This window comes from Leopardus geoffroyi, chromosome E2 (genome assembly GCF_018350155.1).
Source record: "Leopardus geoffroyi isolate Oge1 chromosome E2, O.geoffroyi_Oge1_pat1.0, whole genome shotgun sequence".
Lineage (NCBI taxonomy): Eukaryota > Metazoa > Chordata > Mammalia > Carnivora > Felidae > Leopardus > Leopardus geoffroyi.
This window is the reverse complement of record NC_059335.1, coordinates 2015572-2029174: the sequence shown is the minus strand read 5'-3', so window position 1 is coordinate 2029174 and position 13603 is coordinate 2015572. Positions and strand designations below refer to the sequence as shown.

Here is a 13603-nt window from a genome sequence, read left to right as displayed (position 1 = left end):
AACAGTCTGGCAGTTCCTTAAAAGGTTAAACAGTTACCAGAGGACCCGGCAATTCCATTTCTAGATGAAATGAAGCCATACGCCCACATAAAAACTTACACATGAATGTTCACAGCAGCATTATTGTAATAGCCAAAATGTGGAAACAACCCAAAAGTCCCTCAGCGGATGAATAAATAAATAAATAAAATGTGGTCTACCCATACAACAGACTATTTGGCAGTAAAAGAGAATGAAGTGCTGATACATGCCACAACATGGGTCAACTTTGAAAACATTATGCTAAATAAAGGAGCCAGTCATAATAGCTTGCACATTGTATGCTTCCATTCATATCAACTGCCCAGAACAGGCGCATCCGTAGAGATAGAAAGATTAATGGTTGCCTAGGGCTGCGGAAGAGAGGAATGGAGTGAGGGTTTCTTTTCAGGGTAATGAAAAATGTTCTAGGGGGCACGTGGGTGGCTTAGTCGGTTAAGCGTATGACTCTTGATTTTGGCTCAGATCATGATCGTATGGTTTATGAGTTCGAGCCCTGCGCTGGGCTTTGTGTGTGCCTGCTTGGGAATCTCAGTCTCCCTCTCTCTCTGCTCCCCCCCCCCCCCCACTCACGCCTACTTTCTCTCTCTAAAAAATAAAAATATGTTTTATAATGTTCTAAAATTGCTTGTGATTGTTCCGCAATTCTGTGAATATATTAACCACCACTGAATTGTACACTATAAATGGGTGAATTGTACGTTTTGTGAATTATATCTAGATAAAGTTATTAGAAAAAATATGTATCTGGATGAATTCTCCCACTAATCTTAATGAAATCAGAACTAATATATTTTATAGATGAGAAATTTGCAGCTCATCAAAAGATGTCATCTCCTCTAAGTCACGATCTAATTGGCTGAGAAAGCCCGATTCAAACCTAGGTCTTTCGGTCTACACCCCTTACTACTTCCCAATACAATCCTCTTCAAATACAGTGAAGATCTCCAAGAAATGGCCCCCTTTATTGAGAACAAATAAACTGATGACTAACGGATTCACAAAGGCAATCTCCTCAGAACAAATAATTCCTACAGTACTAAGCATTCCAAACCTAGAGTAGGAGGGAAGGCTGCCCATTTAAGAACCTAGCAAATGTTTTTCATTCTCAAATGGGTCTTCCTTTAAGAGTGCCCTGGAGAATACTAAAAGTAATAGCTATCATTTATTCAACTCTTACAATGGGCAGGGCCTGGCACCAAGCCTTTCTGTGCATTATGATGTTAAATCCGCACAACTCCATGAGGCAGATACTGTTATTATCCAAGTCTTATAGTTCAGAGGCAAGCCTTGAGAGTTGAGAGGTTAGTTATCTTGTCCCAGGTACATGCTAGTAGGCGATAGAGTCAGGAATCAACCCCAAATCTGTGAGATGCCTGAGCTCCCAGCCACCATGGGGTACATCGCCAGGCTATTAAATTTGAAAGCCATGATGAAATGTTATTCTTGAAAGGAAGGCAGATGATAAAAACTTGGCAAATGTCAAGGAACTGCTTTCTTGAAATAGTTCTCTGAACCCTTGCCATTTTCAGGCAACTTTCTTCACACTTCCAAGGAGGAAATAAATTTCTCTGCTTTGAAAATTGTACCACTTCAGTGAAGTCAAAAATCTCACATTTTAACAACACAGCACAGGGGTTTTCAACCCAAATATATCTTATTGTGAGATAATAATAGCAAATATTAATTGAGAATGCGTGCCAGCAATTTTTCTAAGCACTTTATAAAGTGTTAGCTTATTCAATTTTTTAGACAACTGTCTAAAGTGGGTACAATTATAATCTCTATTTTAGGGATGAGGAAAGGGAGGGAGGGTGGTTGAGTGACCAGCCCAAAGTCATAATAAGTGGCCAGAATTTAAACCCAAGTCACCTAGTGCCACCCTCTAACCCTTAATTGTACTCAACTCTCAGAAAAGAGCGTGAGATACCTAATACGTGATTCACTAGATTCCCGACACTGAGCAAGACCTTCCACATGTATTATGTCAACCTAACAGCCCAAGGAAGTAGGTATGTCAGTAACAACGCCTACCTGCAAGATGAGGAACAGGAGGCTCGGAGGGTAACCTGCCCAAATACATACAGTGAATGCGTGTCAGAACCGAGTCTTTCCGACTCCAGATCACACCACGGTCACTATGCCATGAAATTCTGTGCTGGAGTCAGCAAACTACAGCCTGCAGGCCAAATCCGGCCCTCCGTCTGTTTTTGTAGTCCACAAACAGCACGGTTGAATTTGAAAGTGGTTAAATGGTTTTTTAAAAAAATCTAACGAATAGTGTTTCTTGACACATGAAAATTACATGCAATCCAAATTTCAATGTCCATAAATAACATCCTCTTGGACACAGCCACACCCATATTTACGTACTATCTATGGCTGCTTTCATATTATAGTGGCTGAGTAATTTCAACGGACACCACATACCCCACAAAGCGTGAAATATTTACTATTTGGCCCTTTACAAAGATGGTTTGCTGACCTCGTTCTTTAGTATTACATTTAAAACTCTTAGCAAGGGGCGCGTGGGTAGCTCAGGCGGTTGAGTGTCTGACTCTTGATTTCAGCTCAGGTCACGATCTCATGGTTTTGAGAGTTCAAGCCCCACGTTGGGCTCTGCACACTGACTGTGCAGAGCCTGCTTGGGATTCTCCCTCTCTCTCTCTCTGCCCCTCTCAAATAAATAAACTTTAAATAAAAACAAAACTTAGCAAAATGGAAGGGGAGAGTATAAACAGTGCCTCCCAAAGGAAAGAAAAAGCATGACCCCAAAGGGTGACCAGAGTAGGAACAGAAACTTCCTTCCAACTTTCAAGGAACAAGTAATTTCTCTGTTCCATAATGTGTTCCAGGGCCTAGAGAACAGTGGAGGGCTTCCCAGCTCCTTTCAATTAACTAGTTCACAGAGGTTTACAATCCCCAAGCTGTTTTAATTGGAAGGAATGCTGCAGAATGAAAATAACAACAGCTGATAGTTATGGAACTTTCTCTACGCTGCCAGGTGCTGTGTTAAGTCAAAGATGGCCATTTAATCCTCTTGACAACAAGGGAAGGTAGAGTGCTATCGTTGCTCACTTCTGTGCATGAAGTTAGAGCCTCAGGAGGTCAAGTGCATTGCTCAAGGCACCCAAGTTGGTCACAGCTCAGGCCTCTAATCTTGTTTCCACCTTCAGAGACTACACTCTTAACACCACACCATTTAATTTTAACCTAATAAATCTGCAAATATTAGGAAATGTACAATTTCCTGAAAAAATATAAAGCACCCAAACTAAAAAAATAATATTGGGGGGGGGGGGTTATAAACTTCCTACCAACTCCCAGGGAGCAAAGAATTATGAGCCACAAAATGGTCTGAGTCATAAAAAACAGGTTTCCCAATGAATTTTATGCCCTAGTCTGTGGGTTGCAACAGCATCCATTTCTTGACCTATCATCTTCTCTGTCCCCAAAAAGAATCCCTACAAGTTAATAATAGCTAACGTTTTTATCTGGACTTTGTGCCAAGGCACCAAGACTTTCTATGCAGTTCCAACCTAGGAACAATGATCTGCAAAGAGACACAGAAAGGCTGAGCGGTTGTGCACAGACTCACAACTTGCAAGTGAGAGGACTTGGATCCAAGGCCAAAGCAGGCAGTAAACAAAGTCAGCGTCTTTTTTAAAATTTTTTTAAAAATGTTTATTCATTTTTAAGAGGGAGGGGGAGAAAGAGAGAGAGAGAGAGAGAGAGAGAGAGAGAGAGAGAGAGAGAGAGAGAGGGAGACACAGGATATGAATGAAGCAAGCTCCAGGCTCTGAGCTGTCAGCACAGAGCCCAACGGGGCTCGAACCCAGTAACTGTGAGATCATGACCTGAGCCGAATTCGGAGGCTTAACCGACTGAGCCACCCAGGCACCCCCAAAGTCAGCATCTTTAATACACTTCCTATGATCCTATGGTAACGAATCTGAAGAAAATCCTATCGGTGGCATTCCCACCACGCCTGAACAAGTCTGGACAATTCCTTTAAACTCCCAACAGAGCAGTTCGGGACCCAAAAGATCTTCCTTGAAAAGAGGTGGGATCCCACGCCCGGTAAACGCTAGAACCCTAACAGCACTACATCAAAGACCACGCGTTGCACGACCCCGTTTGCACGGAAGGCCCGGAGGAGGGGCACGTAAAGAGACAGCAAGGACTGCAGCGGCTGCGAGGGGCTGAGGGCCGCTGCCGAAGGAGGCGCACGGGGTGCGAGGGGGTCCTGCGAGGGGTGTCGGAGGCGGCCTAAAACGGGATCTGGGGGAGGGCTGCACAACTTTGGACACGTGCTCTCAAGCGGGGCTGCGCACTTACAGGGGGTGGGTTTTCACGCACGGACACACCCATCTCTGCGAAAGCATCCTCGCGGCCGCTCATGCTCATCCAGGACCCCGCACCCAGGCTTGCTCTCCCTCGGGTCTGCGACGCTCACGGGAAATCCCCAGTGCAGAGAGCACGCGGGCCTGGGCAGGGCGCAAGACCGGCCGGCCTTCGGCAGCTGCTCCGGAAGCCGCTCAGGGGACTGTTCAGGGGACTGCTCAAGGGACGCCACAGGAGTCGCCGCTGGAAGAGGAAACCCAGGGTCCAAGCGGCCTCGCGGGCTCGAAGTAGACGCCCAGAGCGACGGCCCTAGAAGGCACCACCCCCAACCCAGGGCCTGACTCTCTGCGCATGCGTCCTGGGGTAGGCCCAAGCCAGGGGTGGTTGTCCCTCGCATTCGCCCGTGGCTACGGAGAACAGGCAGTAGAACCACGTACCCATCTTGTTGTGGTCTTACAGTTGCCGGCCTCCAGGCGCTTCCCCGGCTCGTAGAGGAGGACCAGATGGGGCCCAGCGAACAGGCATTTCCCGGTCAGGCCATGGGTACTGAGTGCGCACGCGCACCCTGCCACCCCGGCGCAAGGGCACCTGGGAAGCCCTCGGAGGCGGGAGAACAGCCTTGCGGCGGAGGGACTCTCAGCTGGGACAGTGGGACGTCCGTCGTTGTGCCCGGGGGCCTCAGGTGGTGTGTTTTCAGTCGCCTTACCTTTACGTCATGATCTAAGCACTGCACTAATCGATACAAAGTAAGTTCCGGTTTAAGAATTTTTACCGTATCCATTCTATTCCGGCGGAAAAGATAACTGATTCCAGCAGTTAACTAAAATCACAGCCCTGTCAGGGCGAGTGTCCACGGTGCCTGGCGCAGAACCGATGCTGCCTGACTGCTCCCCGAACGGCTGGACGAAGTCCCCCCATACGGGCATGCTGTGTCTGGACCCAGTTGCTGGTAAGCGAACCATCTGTTAGATGGGCCGATAAAACCAACTTTTCGTTTGTCGCAGAGTAGCCTGGGGTGAGAGGTAGGGTTGCGGGATTCAGCGAATGCAAACGGAATAACCCAGTTAAATCTGAATTTCGGGTAGATGACAATCTTTGTAGGATTAGGTAGGTCCCACTTGGGCACCCTGGGTTTCCTATACTTTTATCTGGAACCCTAGTGAGAAGGCAACGTGGTCAGGTGGGGAGGGAAGACGACTGCCTTCCTCTTAGACAACTGAAGAAGGAAAGGAAAATGGGTATCTGTAATTTATAAATAATTACTGAGCAGGTCTGAAGACCATCCTTGAGAAGCTTTGATTTATAAAGTGCCTGGCTCTCTGCTAAGGGTTGTATTTATGTTATCTTAAATGTTTGTTTATTTTTGAGAGAGAGAGAGAGAGGGTGAGTGAGTGGGGGAGGTGCAGCAAGAGAGGGGGACTGAGGATCCGAAGCAGGTTCTGTGCTGACAACAGAGGGCCTGATAGGGCTGGAGCTCGAGAACCGTGAGATCATGACCTGAGCCAAAGTCAGATGCTCAACCGACTGAGCCACCCAGGCGCCCCCTACGTTATTTTAATTGAAATTTCGTTCGCAGTGGGGTAATTCTTCTTACTTTACCAATGAGGAGAGAAGTTCCGAGATAGAAAGTCACTTGTACGTTCCCACATTTTTATTCAGTCACCCCCAAAATATTTACTGAGAACTGACTGAGTGCTGATCTGGTGTTTTGATGCCACACACAGTCAGCCTCCTGAGCTGGAAAATTCCATCCCCTGCCCACTCCTCAGCCTCCCTCCCTTTCCCCACTCCAGCTGCGGTTTCCATGGTAACAGGCAGAATCTGCCTCCATAGCTAACAAGAGCTAAGAGCTCTTGAGGGGGAACAAGCCAGAACCATTGACGTCAACCTAGCCTGGCTGGGGGATGGGGAGGACTGCCTGAAGCCTTAAAGCCTCCTCCGTCAGTGATTTATGCAAGACTTTTATATGTGTGAAAAATCTGTCCTTGGATGGGGGGGGGTCTCTGCAGAAGAACAAAATTTTGGCTATGTGAACCTCTGCGGAGTCCACACGGTTGTGGGTTTTCAGTTCAGAAGCTGCTGCAGGCAGCAGTGACGTTAACATGCGTGTATACCATTTATTAATTCATTTAGTCTGTCATTCAACCAGTAGTAATTGGTGGGGTGGTGGCATTCTATGTGCCAGGCATTCTGTTGCTAGATCCTGAAGATATGATTGCTGTCACCACATTCATGGTTGGGGTGCCTGGGTGGCTCAGTCAGTTAAGCGTCTGACTTTGGCTCAGGTCATGATCTCGTAGATGGTGGTTTGGGCCACATCCGGCTCTGCCCACTTTGGATCCTCTGTCTCCCACTCTCTGCCCCTCCCCCCTTGCTCGCGCGTGCTCTCTCTCTCTCTCTCTGTCTCTCCCTCCATCCCTCCCTCAAAAATAAATATACATAGGGGCGCCTGGGTGGCGCAGTCGGTTGAGCGTCCGACTTCAGCCAGGTCACGATCTCGCGGTCCGTGAGTTCGAGCCCCGCGTCAGGCTCTGTGCTGATGGCTCAAAGCCTGGAGCCTGTTTCCAATTCTGTGTCTCCCTCTCTCTCTGCCCCTCCCCTGTTCATGCTCTGTCTCTCTCTGTCCCAAAAATAAATAAACGTTGGAAAAAAATAAAAATAAAATAAATAAATATACATAAACATACACACAAAACCCAAAAAGCCATTCGTGGTCTCTACCTTCCTGTTGCTTACAGTCTAGCAGGAGAAACGTATTTATTTGCTCATTCTTCAGTATATTCTGAGAGGCCATTATGTGTGAGGCATAGATTAGAATCTGGAGGACACAGAGGTGAGTTTTAAAAACAAAACAGGGGCACCTGGGTGGCTCAGTTGGTTAAGCGTCCAGCTTCGGCTCAGGTCATGATCTCGCGGTCCGTGAGTTTGAGCTCCGCATCAGGCTTTGTGCTGACAGCTCAGAGCCTGGAGTCTGCTGTGGATTTTGTGTCTCCCTCTCTCTCTACCCCTCCCCCGCTCATGGTCCCCCCCCCTCTCTCTCTCTCTCTCAAAAATGAATAAATGTTAAAAAAATTTTTTTTTAGGGGCTCCTGGGTGGCGCAGTCGGTTAAGCGTCCGACTTCAGCCAGGTCACGATCTCGCGGTCCGTGAGTTCGAGCCCCGCGTCGGGCTCTGGGCTGATGGCTCAGAGCCTGGAGCCTGTTTCCGATTCTGTGTCTCCCTCTCTCTCTGCCCCTCCCCCGTTCATGCTCTCTCTCTGTCCCAAAAATAAATAAACGTTGGAAAAAAAAAAAAAAAAAAAAAAACAAAACAGGGGCACCTGGGTGGCTCAGTTGGTTAAGCGTCCAGCTTCGGCTCAGGTCATGATCTCGCGGTCCGTGAGTTTGAGCTCCGCATCAGGCTTTGTGCTGACAGCTCAGAGCCTGGAGTCTGCTGTGGATTTTGTGTCTCCCTCTCTCTCTACCCCTCCCCCGCTCATGGTCCCCCCCTCTCTCTCTCTCTCAAAAATGAATAAATGTTAAAAAATTTTTTTTTAAATAAAACACTGTACTGCATGGAAATGACTGCTGGGATCAACGTCAGATGTTAAACAGATCTTCGCAAACACAGCAAATATTTACTGGGCACCTCCTATGGTGTCAGGCACTGTTTTAGGTAAAGGGGCTATAGCAGTGAACACAATAGACTTGGTATCTATTCTTATGGAGCCTACATTATGGTAGAAAAATACAGAAAATATGTAAATGAATCAGTGTTCTTTCTTACAACAAATAGGATACTCAACTTAAATTGACTTAAATAAAAATGATTTATTGGCCCAATTAATTGGAAATGCCAGAGATATAGATGGCCTCATCAATATTTATAAACATGATTTATATTATTGCAGACATTTATAGTTTTCCTGCCCAGTACTCTTTCTCCCTGCTTCTTGCCACAGCCCTCCTGTGTATGGGGAACTGATGGGTATCTGACCCAGGTCTGGTCAGTCACTGTGCTCCATTGCTGTGCCTGTAGTGATTGGTTCAGGGATGAGTACGTGACTCTAGATGAGCCACTCAGAGACTTACCTGGAAGTGTCCCCTGGGAGCTATGAGGAATGACATTCTCCTTGCTAGGGTGTGCACCTGGGCTATGGCCATCTTGTCTGCCTCTCAGGGAATAAAGCAAGAGAGTTAGAGTCCCCTGCTCTCTTCTGCTGCTTAGGTTAGAAAATGTATGTACTGTGCTTAGCACAACGTAAGCTCTCAATGCACATTAGCCAGTGTTGTTAGTGAGTTACAAAAGGGAGCAGCGAGAGGAAATTCTTTGTAGGGACTGGAAGACTGTGGGTTTGTTGACCACTTCAAAGTAAATGCTAATCAGGTCTCTTGGAGGGCATGGAATGAAAATGAATGGAGGTACACAGTGTAGAGGAATGTGTTGTCCAGGCTGTGGTGAGGTTTTTTGAGCTATCCCGGATTCACTGCATAGCCCGATTCCCTGGATTCAGAATGCTTGGACCAACCCATCAAGCTTTCACAGACACAGCCTTGGTACGTCCAGACTCTGTAATGGAAGTATCATAAACTGGATGGCTTATAAACAACAAATATTTATTTCCCACAGTTATGGTGGCGAAGAAGTCCACGATCATGGTGATGGCGTATTTGGTGTGTGATGAAAGCCAACCGAAGGGTACAGTTTGACCCACAACAGCAAGTGTACCGCCCTCTTTGCTGGTTCCTCTGCTTCCACTTTTCCTTCCTTCTTCCATTCATTTGCCAGCCTAGGCCAGTGCGAACTTTCTAAAATGCAGGTAGGACCAGAGGCCTCCTGTGAGTTTGGGGGCTCATCTGGGCCTATTTTTTTTCTTTTTTTTTCTCCTGTATTTCAGGAAATAAGGCAGAGCCACCTTGGTCCCTCTCTGCCCTCTTTTTGGATGGTGAATGTGGAAGCCTTGAGAAGGATGGAACTTTGAGTCAGAATGCTTCAGTTCGCGCTTGTCTCCTTTCTCCTCTCCTAGCACTTTTCCGCCCCTTATTTCTCAAGGACCCAGTTCTTCTTGGAGAGGGGAGCACAAGGTAGGGGGAGGAAATGTATTCCCAACACCATCTGCCTCAGTTGGCCTTTTTCTCTCTCAGTCAGGGCCAGTGTAGGGGGTATAATGGTGGCCCGCCCCCAGAAAGATACATCTTCATCCAAATCCAGAGATCCTGTAAATGTTACCTTATTTGGGAAAAGGCTGTTTGCTGGTGTGATTAAATTAAGAGCTTTGACGTGAGATCATTATGGATCACTCGAGTGGACCCTACCAATGACCAGTGTCCTTATAACACTGAGGCAGAGAGGGGCACCCTGGTGACTGTTGGTTAAGCATCCAACTCTTGGTTTCAGCTCAGGTCACGATCTCACGGTTTGTGAGTTTGAGCCCCACACTGGGCTCTCCTCTGACAGCATGGAGCCTCCTTGGGATTCTATCTCCCTCGCTTCTGCCCCTTCCCCCGCCCTTCAAAATAAATAAACATTTAAAAAGATCGAGGCAGAGAGGTTAGGTGGAAGAGAAGGCAATGTGGAGGTGGAGGCAGGTGCATCCAGTGGGCAATTGACTGACGGGGGCAGGACTCTCACCCCGCCTGATTCAGGCCTCTGGGAATTGCTTATCCACCCACGGTTGGTATGTGACGGGGGAAGGCTTGGTTTGCTTCCCTGCCCCGACCTGGGTGTGACGCCTCACTCTCAAGGAACCTAGCAGCTAGTGAGCTCTGCATACGTATCTGAATCCATTGCCTAGGATGCTCTGCACTCACCACACAACCGTCCCTGTGCAAGGAAGCATGGCATGAATTAGCAAAGGAAAGACACCAGGACAGGTCATGAGGGAGACCATGGAAGGAAGGAAGAAGCACTCTACAGTTTTGTGCCTTCCACGTGCCTTTTTTCCTGGTTTTGAACAATTTTCATTTTGCACTGGGCCCTGCAAACTGCAACCAGTCCTGCCTTCAGGAGTTAATACTTTCCCCCCAGTGGGTGTATACGATCAACTCGACCTCTTTCAGGAGCTCCTCTGCAGAAATATGCACCTAAACATGATCCCGGTCTTGCAGAGGACTAGCCATCTGCCTCTGGTGAAGCACGGCTCTTCTCGGAGGCCAGGGCGAAAACTTGGCCTGTGTCCTTGTCAGTCTCCTCAGCACACCTGATACAGCCCATCAGTCACCAGCCCTGCCAACTCGGCCTCCTGAAATAGCTCTTTTCCTCTGGCCTCATCTCATGGTTTCCAGTACAGAGAGGGCCACCGCTACGACCGCTTGGATCCTGCAATCAAGTCCTAATCCCTTTGCACGTTTACCTCTTCGAATCCATTCTCCATGCCTTTTAAAAATGAAAATCAGGGGCGCCTGGGTGGCGCAGTCGGTTAAGCGTCCGACTTCAGCCAGGTCACCATCTCGCGGTCCGTGAGTTCGAGCCCTGCGTCGGGCTCTGGGCTGATGGCTCAGAGCCTGGAGCCTGTTTCCGATTCTGTGTCTCCCTCTCTCTCTGCCCCTCCCCCGTTCATGCTCTGTCTCTCTCTGTCCCAAAAATAAATAAACGTTGAAAAAAAAATTTTTTTTTAATGAAAATCAGACCATCATCCCTCTACCTAAAATCCTCCAAAAGATTCCTGCAGCTCTTTGTCTGAAGACCCACCTCCCCTCCAAGGCTCGTGTGGAGTGGAGACTCCCAAGTTCTTTTTGGAAAGTCCATGGAGTGGCAGTTTTGGCTTAGAAAACAGAACGTGTCTGGAAGCTATATTTGCATCACCTTATGAACAACTACATCATATTACTGTTCTAAGAAAATAGACAACGTTCATCAATACATACTTGCATTTTGGGATGCGTGTGTGTGTGTGTGTGTGTGTGTGTGTGTGTGTGTGTATGCATGCATACGTATACCTTGATATAGATACAGGGAGGTGACACATAGTAACAGTAAAAATATTCCCATTCTCTTATGGTTACATTCCAGATATATTTTGGAATTTTGGAATTTAGTTCATTGGACAGTAATCAGGGCCTTTCTCCGTAGTGGACATTGTGAAGGGGATTCAGGACACTGAACGGTTTTATTAGAGCATGAATGGGGGTAGACTATCAGCCCCAAGATCCAGGGTTAATCAGTGGGAAAGATCATTACCAGGGACATGTTTGTGTGGTTTTGACATGTGGATGGAACATTGGAAGATTGGAAGTTCCAGTCCCTGTCCCCCACACCCACACATCCCATAGACTGCACTGCATATATCGCGTGGTCCCTGCCTGGCCTTCAGCTCAGGAATCAAGGGAACATTCTGAGGTGGGGCATTGGCGGGAGGCCCTGTGTGAACTTTTGAAGCTCACTTTCCTCAGAGAGCACAGGCTTCGGCCAGAAATCTCCCTCTCAACCTGTCTCCAAATTTCTGTACCTGTTCAACAGTTGATCACCTCCCACCATCTCAGAACCTGTCAACTGGGTCCTTTTGTATCTGTTCCATCACCATGTCTATGTTGCCAGCTTGTCTCTCTGGACAACTGTCTCCTACGTGTGCTCCCTCCGCCTGTCACCTTCCACCCATTCCACCAAACATCCAGAGTGGCTTCCATGGCCCTTACGATAAATTCCAAGTCCCTCAACCTGGGTCACATGAATACCTCTGACCTGGCTCTTTGTCCCAGACTTCAGCTTCCTCTTCATCCTTGTCTCCTAGCTCCCCCCACCTCCAGCCGTAATGACCTTTCTTTCTGTTCTCTGTGGAGCCCACGCTTTCTCTCAAGATTTGTCCGGGCTCATTGCCCAGGCTTTGTTCCTCGCATTCTATTTTGTATTAACCATGTTTCCAGCTTCTGTAAATGTGATGCTGTCATATCTGCCCTACATGCCTATACTGGACAAGCCAGTATCTTATTTTCTGGATAAGCCAGTAGTGTGCCTATGTCTGCTTGCCACGGCCTCCTGCCTCCCTCACTGCACCCCCCTCCTCAGGAGAAGCCTTCTTCCTGGGGGTGTGCTTTTTTTTTCAAATGCAGATTCATCAATCCCCAGTCTATACATTCCTGACCACACCACCTTTTGTCAGCTTCTCACACTCTGGACCACCATTCCTGTGCTTTAGTTACCCCAGAGCCAGGTACCAGAGGACCAAGGACATCACCTGTACCCCACAACCCACTGAAATTATTCAGTGTAGCGAATCCTAACCTGACTTATTCTACCTCACCTGTTCCTTTTTTTCAGAAACCACAATAAAGGATCTTACCCACATTTCTCCCCGGCTCCCTCTGCCTCCTGACTGGCCCTTATAGACCTGCAGGGCATGGTGTGCCCTTCTTGGGAATTGTAACAAACTATCTTTTTTTTAAAGCTTGCTTGCTTGCTTGCTTGCTTGATTGATTGTAATTGCTACACCCAACAATGGGGCTCAAACTCAACCCCAAGATCAAGAGTTGCAAGTTCCTCCAACTGGGCCAGTCAGGTGCCCCAACAAACTATCTTTTTTTTTTTTTTAATTATTATTATTTTTTTAATGTTTATTTCATTTTTGGGACAGAGAGAGACAGAACATGAACGGGGGAGGGGCAGAGAGAGAGGGAGACACGGAATCAGAAACAGGCTCCAGGCTCTGAGCCATCAGCCCAGAGCCCGACGTGGGGCTCGAACTCACGGACCGCGAGATCGTGACCTGGCTGAAGTCGGACGCTTAACCGACTGCGCCACCCAGGCGCCCTCAAACTATCTTTTTAATGACAGTCATCTTCTGATCTGTTGGCCTTGCTGCACCTCACATTTCCTGTTGATATACTATATTTTAGAACACATTCTCACACCAGTTCCTTCTAAATAGGCTTCCATTCACCCCACACCCCTGAATTGCTCTGCTCAAAACCTACTATGTTGTTAGATCTAGTGGTCACGTCTGTGTCCTCAGGTTATGTGGCTTCACCATGGCCATCTACACAATTGACCTCTTTGTCTTTCAAAACACTTTCTTCTAGTGCCTTCTTTGACCCTCTGTTCCCTTGGTTTCCTGACTCCACTTTCTCCTTCTAGCTTGTCTTCTTTTGCTTTTAGATATCAAAGCTGAAGATGTGCACATCCTTTGACTAGGCCATTCTCCCATTCTCGTTCAAGGAGCCTAGATGGTGACTCCCAGGAAGGCATACTGAGCGAGGAATAATAATTGTCTCCAACATTGAGTATTTCATCTATACCAGTCATGTTC

At 47.5% G+C, this 13603-nt stretch overlaps 1 protein-coding gene across 1 annotated transcript in view; it reads left to right on the top strand.

Annotated features, from left to right (window-relative positions):
- LOC123578448 (serine/arginine-rich splicing factor SR45-like) overlaps positions 1 to 13603 on the top strand; it is a 42608-nt gene that overhangs the window by 13240 nt on the left and 15765 nt on the right. The gene's annotated exons all lie outside the window — the stretch shown is intronic.